Genomic DNA, 13,222 nt, shown 5'->3' on the forward strand with positions numbered 1-13,222 from the left:
ACTAATACAATATTTGGTATGGGATAAGGAGAAGGTATCACTAGATGGGCTTGCCAAGATAGGTGGGCAAGTTTCGATGGCCATGGTAAAGAATTTGGTCTTGATGTTTGGACAAAGGCAAGTTCTGTGGGACATGCTTATAATCCCAGCTCAGTCCCAGGAGGCTGAATAGGAGGATCATGAGTTTGAAGCTAGCCTGGGTTTATCTGGTATTGAAATCTGTATCAAAAAACTAAAATAAATGAATGGATAAATTAAGAGCAAACTGTTGAAGGTGTCTACTGCAGGAGACATGTGATCCAGTTTTATCTTGAACAAAGGTGTGTTTTGCTCCTGAGTGAAGATGAGCCTGGATGGGGAAAGGAAGTGGCCTAGGAGCTAGTGCAGCTGAGAGGCAGTTCAGGCTCGGTGTTGGCAAGGGGAGGTGGATGCAAAAAGATGGACTCCAGAGGACTTCTGGAAGTGGATGCCCCAAAGCCTACATTATTGAAGGAGAGAGGACCCGGGAATGGAAGAATCTTGGATGCTCAGATTTCAGTCTTGAGTACCTGGGGACTGGGGACAATGGGTAGGAAACAACCTTGGAAGAACAAGAGGCTTCTGTGGGATGATCAAGTCTATTATGCCTAAGAGAAGTCAGGTGGAGACACCAAGTTATACAGTATGTATCTGGCCTCCAGTAAGTCATTGCCAGACAGAAGGGTATGGGTGTCTACAGCATCAAAATGAGGTGGTGCTTGGAACTGGGTGACATAACCCAGGGAGAGGTTACGAAGAAATTAGAAGTGAAGGCCAAGCATGGTGGTGCATGCCTGTAATCTTAGTATTGGAGGTGGAGGCAGGAGTTCAAGGTCACTCTTGACCACATAGCAAGATTGAGGTCAGCCTGGGCCACATGAGGCTCTGTCTCAAAAAAAAAAAAAAAAAAGTAAACAAATGATTGATGGGTAGATAGATAGAAAAAGGGAAAAAGAGAAGTCAAAAGCGTTTTAGTTTTTAGGGGTGGCATTGAGGCATTGGTATGTAATTACTGTCAGAGTTTAGAGTAGGAGAAATTTCATAACTTCCAAGAGGCTAGTAGACTCCACTGAAAGAACTCTTGGGTCTGTGTCAGTAACCAGGCAACGAGGATTCTTAGTCTTAAGGTTCTCTGACAGGGAACTTGGTATAGAAACACATATGCTCATAGCCACTGGCTTATCTTAGAGTTTGCAGCTTTCAAATTTCTGACAAAAAGTACATAATTCTTATGTGTGGAACAATAAGACACTACAGCAGGAGAACTTTCAGAATAGCCTCAAACTGTAATTATATTCACCACCGTCCTGGAAGAACAAAAGGGGACACTCTGAGCATTTGCCTCACCCCCAACCCAGGCCCCTCCACAGACTAGAAGCTAGAAGGCTGAAATGAATGCACAGTGCAGAAACTTAATGGGGGGGGGGTTGGAGGTGCTGCTCAGTGATAAAGCCCTTTCCTCGCATGTGAGAAACCTTGGGTTCAATCTCCACAACCTTAAAACAAATGTGAGCAGTGGGTGTATATTGCATGTGGGTTGAGTTGAGGATAGAGTTTGTTCCATTATTGCACCAATACATGTTCAAGCCCGTCTTCCCACCACTACCCACCCCAGGGGGTCAGCTCAGCCCTATGGGTGAAGCACCCAGCAAGCACACCTCATGGCAATGTTCTTGTGCAAAGAGTGCATAGCCTCGAGCCTGGGGCAGTGGTCATAGGCCATGTGGTACATTGGGACTGACCCAAGCAATTTCCCCATGAAGAATCATATTCAAACAGACCTCAGCTGTGTAGACTGGAAATCCAAGACCTTTGGCTGTGCTCCCCAGAGGAACCTTTCATCTTGGCTAGAAATTTAATCCCAGCCTATGATTACTTCTCAAAAAATCCAGCATGAACTCTTCCCCCATCCCTCACCCTGTAAACCTTTCTTCTCAAGGCTACTGCACCTTTGATGTCGCTATTATTTCTAATTCCTCTTCCTCTTCTTCCTCCTCTTCTTTTTGAGACAGGGTTCCCTTATGTCTCCCCCCTTCTGTCTCAGTCTCCCAAGTGCTGGGGTGACAGCTGTGTGCCACTACACCCAGGAAAATTCTTTCTTAGACTTTTCATTCTATGTTCCTTTCCCCATATTTTCTCCCCACCCCCAGAAAACAAGGGGCCCCTTGACTATATTGGTCTCTTTCCTGTTCTCCCTGTCTCCACCCCTGGCCTGCCCAATGAGCTTCTCAGATCCCAGGTCCAATCAGTCACCCGCTCTGCTCTAAGCCCTTTACAACGTCCATCCAGTGCCGAGTCAAGTCAAGGTTGCCTGCTGGCACACACCACCGCATGTCCTCTCTGGCCTTCCCTAGGCCACGGACACCTCTGTTTGCTACACTCCTTCGCTGGTGGCATCACTTTGGCTCCTTGATAGCACCAAGCTTCCTGCCTGCTTCCAGACCTGTCTGCTTTTCCAATCCTGCTTTCTTATGGAGACACTCTTCCCTTCAATAGTGGTGTGCTTTATGGTCTCATTTCCTGTAGGTGTTTGTTCAAATGGTATCTGAATGAGCTCTTTTCTGAACTATCTACCCATCTCCAGTCACTCTTCTCTGCCTTGCTTCAGTGTCTTTTCTGTGGGGAGTACCTCATACGTTGTTTTTTTCTTTTTCTCTCTAGTGTTTGGATTGTGAATGTTTCCCACAGGCCATGTGATAAAGGCTTGGCCTTCAGTCTGTGGTGCTATTTGGAGACAGTGGAACCTTTAAGAATTGGGGCTTAGTGGGAAGCCTTCTGGTCATTTGGACATATCACTGAAGGAGTTGTTGGGACCCCAGTCACCCTCCCTTTTTTTGCTTCCTGACTCTCGCCAGGTGAGCAACTTCAGCTCCACAGCAATTTGCCACCACAGGCCTGAAGCCACAGGGCTTGGAAACCATGAAATCTGAAGCTATGAGCCAAAAGAAACCCTTCTTCAACGAAGAAGTCATTTTCTCAGGTATTCTGTCACAGCAACAGAAAGCCGCACTTCCCCTGGAATGTCAGCTCCTTGAGAACAGAGACCAACCTCACTTCAGTGCCCCACATCTAAAAATGTACACAGTGCATGAACAGGTAGGCCCTCAGTGAACATTTGTTAACTAAGTAAGGAAGCCACTCTAAGGGAACAGAAACCAAAAGCAGGGCAGATTACGAGAATTAGGCACATTTCTGCTGGGATGCAGTCAGTTCTATGTTGCTGGGATGAACATCCAACCAGATTTAGTTCATGGGGGATAGAGTTTACTTCAGGCTTACAAAATCCAGGGGAAACTCCAGGCATGGTGAAGAAGCTGCTTACTTCTGTACATCCAAAGAGTGAGAAAAACCTGCAGCAAGTCCACACCAATACCAGCAAGCATGAACTGCCAGAGCTCAAACTGCTCTGAACACACCCTTTGGGCTATAACTCAATCTTCCCCTAAACACACCTTAGGGTTGGACTCCAAGACCCAGCCGCCTCCTTCTCAGTGACACCTCTTTTTCAGTAGGTCTCTGTCCACTGGAGACAAAATTTAAGTCTGAGTCTATGGGGCCATATATTCAAACTGTCATTGGCTGTGCTAGACACAGACCCTTTCCTAGTGTGTGCACTGCTCTTCATGTGATTCCACAAGTGGCACAGAGGTCTCCACGATGAGCAGTGTGCAAGTTTTAGAATCACACCCAGTATTCACTTATCACTGATAACAGCAAATAGCTTAGAGATGGAACAGGCCTTTACAGTTCCTCTGAATTAGTTTAAAGACGATTAAAGTAATCCCTGTTTATCTGATTGAAAAGAGCCTCTAAATGGCTGGAGTAAAGGCTCCCAAGACAGCATGCTCAGGTGCCCCTCAATACTCTCAGCTTCTTTTTCATGATGAAGACATCATGTTGGGCTTCTGTGGTGAAAGCAGTGGTAGCCTGTCCTTGCCTACAGGTTCCCAGGTCCAGGAAGCCTCTTGGTTCATTCTGAACACCATGTTCATTGGATTACCACAGAGCTCAACCGGACGTTGCCATTTCCTGTGATGTTGAGGGTACAGGATTGCAGTGGAGTTGGGGACACCAGGTGTCTTACTTTTCCTGTGTTAAGTAGAGATACAGAATAGACAGTAAGCTGTGAAATCCACCCAGAATTTGGTGATGCCTGTGGTAGCCCCCGAGAAGCACAGGGCAGGATCTACTAACTGACCACACCACCACTACCAAGGTCTCCCCAAGTCCCCATTGTGTGTGACTGTCATGTGCTCCTACTAGACTTCCTGCAGTTTACCAATACATAAGAACAGGGGTCCGTTCATCCCAATGGCTTTGTATTAGACTCCTGAATGTTCAGTAAGAGAACCAAGCAAGACACTTTTGAATCACATCTGTTACCAGGCTATAAATCCTTCAAAGGGATCTCCCTGCTTGAGAACCAGCCGGGCCCTGATGCTGTGTGTCAGCCCATCAGTGTTCTGCCATTCTCAGATCCATCAACTTGTTATATACTTTCCGCTCACTTTGTCCGGAGTGTTCTCTAGGCTCCAGCTGTAGGTCATCATTTCTCCCCCATCTTGTAGTCCATCTTCATCAAGCCTTCTCTGAGTACCCCCTCCAGCATACATACTCAGAGCTCTTCTCGTGGCCTGTTGTTACCCGAACAGCCGTAACTAAGCTGGTGACTGTGTAGTCAGCTCTTTAGTCTACCTTCCTTGCTGAAGACAAGATGGCATCTCTCCTATCCACTGCGACACTTCCCCATAGCTTCTCAGCCACTCAACCACTAGTTTTCACGAACCCAGGGCCAGGCTGAAGTTGGGGGACAGATAGGTGGTAGGTGGGGGATGGAGGCTACAAAGACCCCCTGGAGATCCTTGATGTTGCCTGGTCCATACATGAAGGCAGTTAGAGAAGACAGAGAAACAATTCATATGTAGATGGGAAAAGAGTCCTGCTGGGATCTCAGGCTTATCCTCAGTGACTAAGGAAGATTATTCCCCCTCCCACAGGGTGGTAATCTCCCTTCTGTAAAATGAGAGTCTGATGGATGAAGAACTGAAAATAACCAGTAGTACATGACACTGTTCTCCCGTTTCAGCCCTTGGCAGGCCCCTGAGTCTGAATATATAGCTTCAGTATTGTGTCAGTTTAGTCCTAGGTAGCCATTACCAGCTTAGGAGTAGTTATTGAGAAGAGCCCACATGTAGGCTTGGATTAGCTCATGATCTCATGGATGAAGCCAGGCCTCAACACTGATTCCCTGAGCGTGTGACAAGAGGGAGGAGTGACGTGTCTTTTCTGGCTCCTGCTAGTGAGGCATCAAGCCCCACCAAAGCAGAAAGCTCAACCACACCAAAGGCCACTATTAGACATGAAGATGTCCAAGCCAAGAACTGGCAAATCTCATCCTTCCAGGAGCCATTAGATAATGAATATGAGAGGAGTGGTCCAGAGCTGAGGAAATAGAATGGTGAGGAGCGTAGCAAGCTGGAGAAGATGAGCGAATTTGCTCCACCTCAAATATGCAAAATCTCTCTCCATCTCTGAGTCCTCCTCCTGATTGGATGGGGGTCAAAGAAAATCAGTGTTCAAACTGAAGCAGACAGCCAGACGTTCTATCAGTGACAAGGGAGAATTTAAATGTATAGGAGCATGGTGGTGCCTACGGTTGCCTTCAAGCCACTGTTAATTCCCATCACAACCGTGTCCTGTTGGAGTGTGCCCACACATACAGTGGAACAGGATTACCCATGGACTGAGGCTTAGGTTTCCAAAAGATGCCCATTTAGGGGCTGAGGAGATGGCTTGGTATTTAAAGGCATTTGCTTGCAAAAAGACTACTGGCCTAGGTTCAATTCCCCAGCCACCCATGTAAAGCTGGACAAATGTTTGCAGCTGCAAGAGACCCTGGTGCACCTATATGTGTGACACACACACACAAATAAATATTTTTTCAAGTATTTCATCCTGAGTGATTGAAGCAAGAGAGGGAAGTGGACAGTTTAGATGTACTGTTTGTAATCACCCATGTGACTACTTTTCTATATTCATTGTTTTGAATTCCCCAGCTCTTCAGAAGCATGCCATTTACCACTGGGGAAATTTGTGTTATGATTAAACACACGTGTACACACACACACACACACACACACACATCTCTTCCTTTCTCAGGATTAATCACCTTCTCCCATAATTAGTACTTAAAATGTCAAAGGAGAAGGAATTAATTAACAGGAGTATCCAGTGCAGCCAGGCATTGGCTGCCAGATTCTGAGCCTGATTATAAAAAGAATTTCCTTAAATATTTTGAGCACTTTGGGGAATCAGAAGCCTCCATTCTAATTGAAAGATCCTTAACTACACCCCAAGTTCTGGCTAGTGGCCAGGGGTGCAGGGCTGAGTAAAGCCGAGCGTGGAAAACGATTCCTTCCATCCTTAGAAACCTCCCTCCAAACTGAGATAGGTGACAACAGAGGTTTAGTATCAGCTGGGGTCCCAGGCCGCACCTGAAGGAGGAAAAGCTTTGACCTTCAATGAGCTCCTAACTGAGTGTTCAGAACCACAGTGTGGCATTTCACAATCCCGGAAGACAGGTGAATATTGTCATTTCCATTCTATAGATGAGGAAATTGAGGCTATGTTTGGGAGCTCCCCATGTCACCCGGAGACTAAGTGATAAAGAAAAACCTTCAACCTCAAGCGTGATTTTAACGCTTTGCTCTTTCACGGAATTCTGGAGAACTATTCCCAAGCTCTCGTCTGGACCGTTTCCCACCCCAGTTTTGACAGCTTGAAGTAGGAGGTGGAGCTGAGAGCACCGCGCCCCTCCTATTTCCGGTACCAGCCAATGGTGGCGCGGTAACCACAGCCTTTCGCCCAATCAACTCGGCGCTCCCCGCCCCCATCCCTTTCCTCCTAGGCTCCGCCCCTTCGCTTTCCCTTTGGCTCCACCGAGCTTGACCGAGCGGAAAGTCCCTTCAGCCGGAGACTTGCCGGCAGCCATTGGAGGAAGGTCCGGCTACGGGAACACCCAATCAGAGTTCGCGTAGGCACGCAGCTCGGGCTGCGATTGGCGGGTGGGGCTGGTTGCAGTCTCCGCCCCCGCTCCCTCCCTCCTCCCACCGGGAGGCTTGGAGGCGGGGCAGGTGGGGGCGGGCCCAGGTAGCAGGTTCGGCTGCGCGGGGGCCGCGCGACTGAGGTAAATATTAGGGCGGTGGGTGTGGGGCGCCGAGGCCCGCCAGGGACCCGGGCTGCAGAGAGCCCGGGCCCGGCTGCCATCCCGTTGCCGAGGCGGGTGAGTGCACGGTGGCCGAGCGGCAGGAGGCCGGATCCCCCCCGCGCGCTCCTCCCCGGCTTCTGGGAGCCTCGGAGCCCGTAGGGCCTCGGCATTGGCCCGTTACCTGCCGCCCGGGCCGGTCCGCGGGGCGCTGACGTCAGCTCTCGGCATCCCCGGGAGTCTGGGAGGCACCGTGGCCACGGACCGGACACCCTCTTCCCAACCCCCGAGACGAGAAGGCTTGGGGGTGGGTGGGAGCAGCGCTGGGACTCAGCCTCTCTCTCCGATTCTCGCTTTTCCGGGTTTTCAGATGGGGAAACTGAGGCCCGGGCCCGCAGGCTGGCTGGGGACGGCCGCGATGGGCACGGGGTGAAGGGTGCCAGCTGATGCCCGGGGCCGCGCGGGCCGGCCGTTTGAGGTTCGCGCGGTGGGGGTTCTGGCCTCGCTCATGGCGGGTTCTGCTTTGTCTTTCAGTTTCCCCAGGCTCGCCGGGTCAGGATGGTTTCGCACAGCTCGGAGTTCTGAAATTGGAAGGTGTGCCCCGTGGACCCAGGTAACCTCCTCTCCTTTCTGTCGCGAACAGTCTGGGGGAAGTGTGAAGTCTTGAAGGAAGATGATGGTCTTGTGCGCTCGTTGCTGGGTTATTCTGTCCGTGGTGGCATCTTTTCCGTTTCACCCCTGGGCATTTGTATAGTTTTTAGAGTGGTTGTCGTCTTCCAGCCACCAAGTCTTGTGGCGTTCCTATCCCGTCAACCCGCCATCAGCCCTGCCATCTTCCTCGCTCTGATTTTCCTTGGAAAGTTAGCTCCCTGGAGCAGCATTCATACCTTGCTCAAAGTTGGGGCTGATAGGGAATCTTAGCAACATTTGTTCTTTTTTTTTTTTTTTTTTTTTTTTTGCATTCGTTGGCTCCCAGATAAAAACTCAGGCCTCAAGAGGGTGTGCATTCAAGCTTAGGTCTCCTGTACACCCCCTCAACACCTCAAGTAGGTTGAATGGCCCCCAAAATTTAGCCTGCCATTCCTCACTGGGTTGTGGGTGGATTTGCACTAGAACTGTGTTAGGGGAAAATAACTTGCTGGAAATTCTTATTGAAGTTCATGTACTCTGAATGTTGACAATACCCTAGAACATTCTCTAATGTTCTGCTGCAAAATTAAGGTATTTTTGCAAAGGAAGCCTTGTTTGGAGTGGTATTTTTTTGTGAAGAGCTGATAAGGCCAAGCACTTGTTATATAAAACAATGGATATTAAACAGCAATCATTTTTGTGGTCTGGCATGCCTAAACTGTGGTTTAGTGATTTAAAGACATCTTTAATACAAGAAGAAAGAAGGGAGTAATTATCCTATTCATCAAATTATATTAGTATTTTGTTCCTGGTTTTCACACTATGATGTTAAATTTCTAGGGGATTTTATATTGTTTATGCACAATTTGTAAGTGTTATTGATGGTGTGAGGTAGGAAGCCCATTTCAAATGAATCTCAGAACAACTTGGTTTCATAATTGTGGGATTTTCCTTATTTGTTTTTACTTACATGTGTAACGATGAAGTATAAAAGCCAATTGACTTCATTTATCTAGACAATTAGTGATGTTTCAGACAAAAGTCTTTAAATATTGCCAATTCCTGGGGCTTTTATTTTTTTAAGCCTGAAAGAAGCTTTTAATTACTTAAACAGGATGAAGAAATGGCATGTTTGGCTTTCACTTGTATCACTTCGCCAGGTTTCTGGTCTAGGCCCTAGAGGTCAACAGATGAGCAATGGGGAAGTCAGCTTGAGAGTTCAGTGGCTAGGTTTAACTCACGCAAGACAGCAGTGTTGTCTTGTTGATAGGAACATGCAGATGCAAGACTTCTCTTTTTTTTTTTTTTTTTAAAAAAAATCTCATAAGTCCTACTTGTCTTAGGTTCTGTGTCTTTCTGTCACATGTTTTATCTGTGAGCAAAATTAAAACCAACCAGTTCTTTTCTGATCCTGCAATCTTTGTGTTTCTGTTTAGTTGTTCTTTTAGGGAGAGATGTTCTTTATTAAAATAATGCCATTCTAGCTGCCCTGAAGAATTGGAAAAACACTCACGTGTGTTGTTTTTATTGGATATTAATGCCAGCCAGCCTGCTTGTTTGCCTTTCGTGATTGGGGCAGTATTTTAGTGTTGTAGATTTTATACCGATTTCGAGAGCTTCCTGTGGCTTTAGATCAAGCAACCCATCTCTGAAGATGGCAGAATTTCTTGAATTACACCTGTCTTTGTGAGGTTCTTGTGAATGGTAAAACCTGATAACTTGAGCATCAGAATGACACTTTATCTTCTAGATAAGTTAACAGTGTCAGTTTAATGTAGCTAACTCTCATTTGTACTGTAGTTTGTTTATTGAACTTGATGATTCTCATCTTTCACATTTTGGGTAAGACTTCTTGACCATTTCTTTTCCATTTCATTTACAGGAAATTGGTCAATATTTGTTCTTTCAACGTTCATTTAACCTAATGATTTACATAGTTAAATCCTTCTTTACTCAGAATTCAGATCATCGACAAGCTCAGATTACCAGATATGATTTCAAATCTCCATGACACTGTGTTATTTTCTGGTCTTCAGTGCCCTCAAGAGAAAGGCCTTCTGTTCATCCTGGTTTCAGGTTGAACAATTTGAGGCTTCCTATTGTATTTCAACTCTGTGGTAATCATCATTCACTTCTTAGAGAAATAATGAAGATATTTGTGATCACTCAGTTATCCAGCCTGAAATTAAACAGTTTACAGATGAATCGCTTGTGCTGTGCTCACTCTCACGATGCTACCTGCAAAGTGAAAGTAAGCACAAATGAAAACTTCTCCCTCCACTCTGATTCACTCCCTCTCACATTGAGTTTCAAGGGGCTGTGTTTTCTTTGTGTTACCTTGTGGCAGGTTAGGACTTATACTTAAGGCAGAAGCTGATACAGTGGGATAACTTGTGGTAGGCAGTCATCAAATCTTTAGGCCTCTAGTTTCCAGTGTCTAGCCTTGCCCAGAGTACTCAAAATACTAAACCCTGGTCCACAAAGAACTCAGTGTGATTTCAGTCCTTGCTTTCATATTGTCTTGAGTCAGTTTTTATTGCTTGGGGCTATAAGACTTTATTTAACTTATGCAGATCAGTGAAAGGAGATGTTGGTATTATATTCATTACTACAGTGGGAAAAAAGATATGTTAGCACATTTCTGTTGTAATCCAGGTATCTTGAGACTATTTACTAATCATTGGGTTTATCATGCATATGTCTGGATTAGAGCCATAAAGTTCTTCCACTCAACTTTATCAGTTGCAATAAAAATTAATTTTAATGTAAGTTTCAATTCTGTCCTTAATTTATGAGTTTTAAAAAGGGAAAGGTCACATGCTCTTTATTTTTGGATAATACTTAAAATTATTTCATAATTTTTTGTCAATTCTTGTTGTCTGTTGTGATCTATCCTCTTAGTCCAAACTAAGTTCTGCACTGCTCTTTATCTAGTTTACTTGTGTATATGTGTGGAGAGTACATGTGTGGTGTATGCATGTATGTGTACAGATGCATGAGTCCCATTTGTGTATGTGTGGAGGCCAGAGGGCATCAAGTTTCTTTTACTTACTGTTTTCTGTGCATTTCTTGAGATGGGGTCTGCTCCGCAACCCAGAACTGCTGCTGTCAGTGAGCCCAAGTGACTCTCTGATCTCTGGCCTCCACATACATTTTGGTTACAGATTTGTTTGGCCATGTCCAGATTTTTCAATAGGTTCTTTGTTGGTCTCTGGTCTTGAAACGTCTTCAGGATTAAGTGGCAAGTGCTCTTAATGCTGAGCCCATACCCTAGTTTACTTTTATAAAAATGGTGCTTAAGAACTACTATTTATTGACTTCAACCTTTTTTTTTTTTTGAGGCAAGCCCAACAGACTAGTCTTTCTTTTTCTTTTTTTTTTATGCCAGAGAGTGGGGAAGAGGGGGTTGGAAGAGAAAGAGAGAGAAAGAATTGGAGCACCATGGCTTCCAGCCACTATAATCAAACTCAAGACACTTGCACCACCTTGAGTGCATGTGTGACCTTGCGCATGCATCACCTTGTGTGTCTGGCTTATGTGGGATCTGAGGAGTGGAACATGGGTCCTTAGGCTTCTCAGGCAAGTTCCTTAACCGCTAAGCCATCTCTCCAGCACACCCTCACCCTTCTTAAAAGTTATCTTTGTGTCTTTTTATATGTGAGCATGGGTACATGTGAGACACGGTGCACATGTGGAAGTCAGAGGACAAGCTCAGGTATAATGGCCTTCACCTTCCACCTTGTCTGAGGTCGGGTCTCTTGTTCATTGCTGCACAACCAGTGAGCTTCTGGAAGGTTTTTTCTCTCTCTCCATCTTGCTCTAGGAAGGCTGGGGTGCTTACTGCTGTGTCTGGCTTCACATGGGTTCTGGGGACCCAAACTCAGATTGTTAACACTTGCACAACAAGCACTTTTACCCACTGAGCAATCTCCCCAGCCCCTGCCTTCAATCTTCTTACGGACCAAGTAGTGATATCAATTTTTCCTGTGAACTGTTTGCCTAAGGTGAATTGCAGTAGGCAGTTTTGCAATCAAATTTATTTAAAATATAATGTCCTCCTACATTGTATATAATAATTTATTCTGCCTTGGTAATAGTTTATTAGCACTTGTGAATTTTTTACTTCAAATTGTCACATTAGTTGTTTCTAGAAAGTTTTAGAAATTTAAAAAATAATTTATTTTAAAAACAGAATTACTAATAAATTTTTTTTGAGTTAGGGTTTTACTCTAGCCCAGGCTGACCTGGAATTCATTATGGAGTCTCAGGATGGCCTCAAACTCATGGGAGTTCTACCTCTGCCTCCCAAGTGCTGAAATTAAAGGCATGAACCACCATGCCTGGCCTAATAGATTTTTTCTTTTTGGTCAAAATTTTTCAAATGCATTGTAAAGAGAACTGACTTGGACATTGCTGTTTTGACTGTTTTATTCTCTGGGAGCATTCTAAATAATGTGTTTGTAATGCAGCCTGTGCACATTATTCCTCAGGGTCCTACTAGACTTGTGTCTTCCACTTTGTAATTGTCCCTTTGCTTTTTATGTAAGAAATTGTATTGTTATTTTATTTTTTTGTAAGAAAATTTTATTTTTATGATCAACTTTGTGTTTGTTTAATCTTCTATTCCAGAGCTTTCATTCTGTGTTCTGTGTTTTCCAAGTACCATTTAAGATGAGAACTTGACATGTGGCTAAAGGTGGTGTCTTTGTTGCTTAGCATTCTATACATACAAACACACCTAATCACCCTGCTTATGGAAACTGACTAAGAACACTAAATTGGAAAGCAGCAAGACTGTAGGAGTCAAATACAGACTGCAGGAAACCACAGGAAATGGCTGATTGTGAGAGAAAAGTATAAACTGTAGATCTGTAGAAAGCAGAAAGAAGAGCCTGAGGACAGGATATAACATGTCTTAATATGTACGGTAACAAACAGCCTTCTATTTGAGAGTTCACACATGCTAACTTATTTTTCTAATGATAATTCTGTGATCAAGAAAAAATAATTACCTTGTTTGAAAATGCTGACATTTAAAAAGGCTTTTAGGCAAAACCCAAATACTTCATCCTGGTACTTCAAGGGCACAAAGCCCAATTCAAAGATTGGAAGGTGCTTGTGCACACCTTTTAAAGGGGTTTTGTTTGTGTGGTGCCAGAAGCAAAGTGTCCACAGGTGTGTTACGTAAGTGGCAGATATAAATTGATTCCATTGCTGCTGCAGTAGACAGTGCCCTCAAGTGGAATTAAAGCAAACACATTTAAAAAGAAGCAGAAAGAAGGAAGCACTTCACAATGAGTGTGTCTCTGCCTTCACTAGCTGTTGTGCCGATTGTTAGGTAATGTTGGTTTGGGGTGCTGACTCAGCCTG

The 13,222-nt window shown here is 45.0% G+C and overlaps 1 protein-coding gene across 4 annotated transcripts in view; it reads left to right on the plus strand.

The window, feature by feature from the left end:
- The first annotated feature begins 7,135 nt into the window (after positions 1–7,135).
- Cyld (CYLD lysine 63 deubiquitinase) overlaps positions 7,136–13,222 on the plus strand; it is a 65,068-nt gene continuing 58,981 nt past the window's right edge. For 2 of the 4 annotated variants that reach the window (XM_045151522.1, XM_045151541.1), the window contains exons 1-2: positions 7,136–7,204; positions 7,757–7,835. The gene's annotated coding sequence lies outside the window, so the exon portion shown is untranslated. Of the gene's footprint in view, positions 7,205–7,238; positions 7,301–7,493; positions 7,530–7,756; positions 7,836–13,222 lie in introns of those variants that run through there. The other 2 variants (XM_045151532.1, XM_045151538.1) reach the window with 2 other exon arrangements.

This window comes from Jaculus jaculus, chromosome 1 (assembly GCF_020740685.1).
Source record: "Jaculus jaculus isolate mJacJac1 chromosome 1, mJacJac1.mat.Y.cur, whole genome shotgun sequence".
NCBI lineage: Eukaryota > Metazoa > Chordata > Mammalia > Rodentia > Dipodidae > Jaculus > Jaculus jaculus.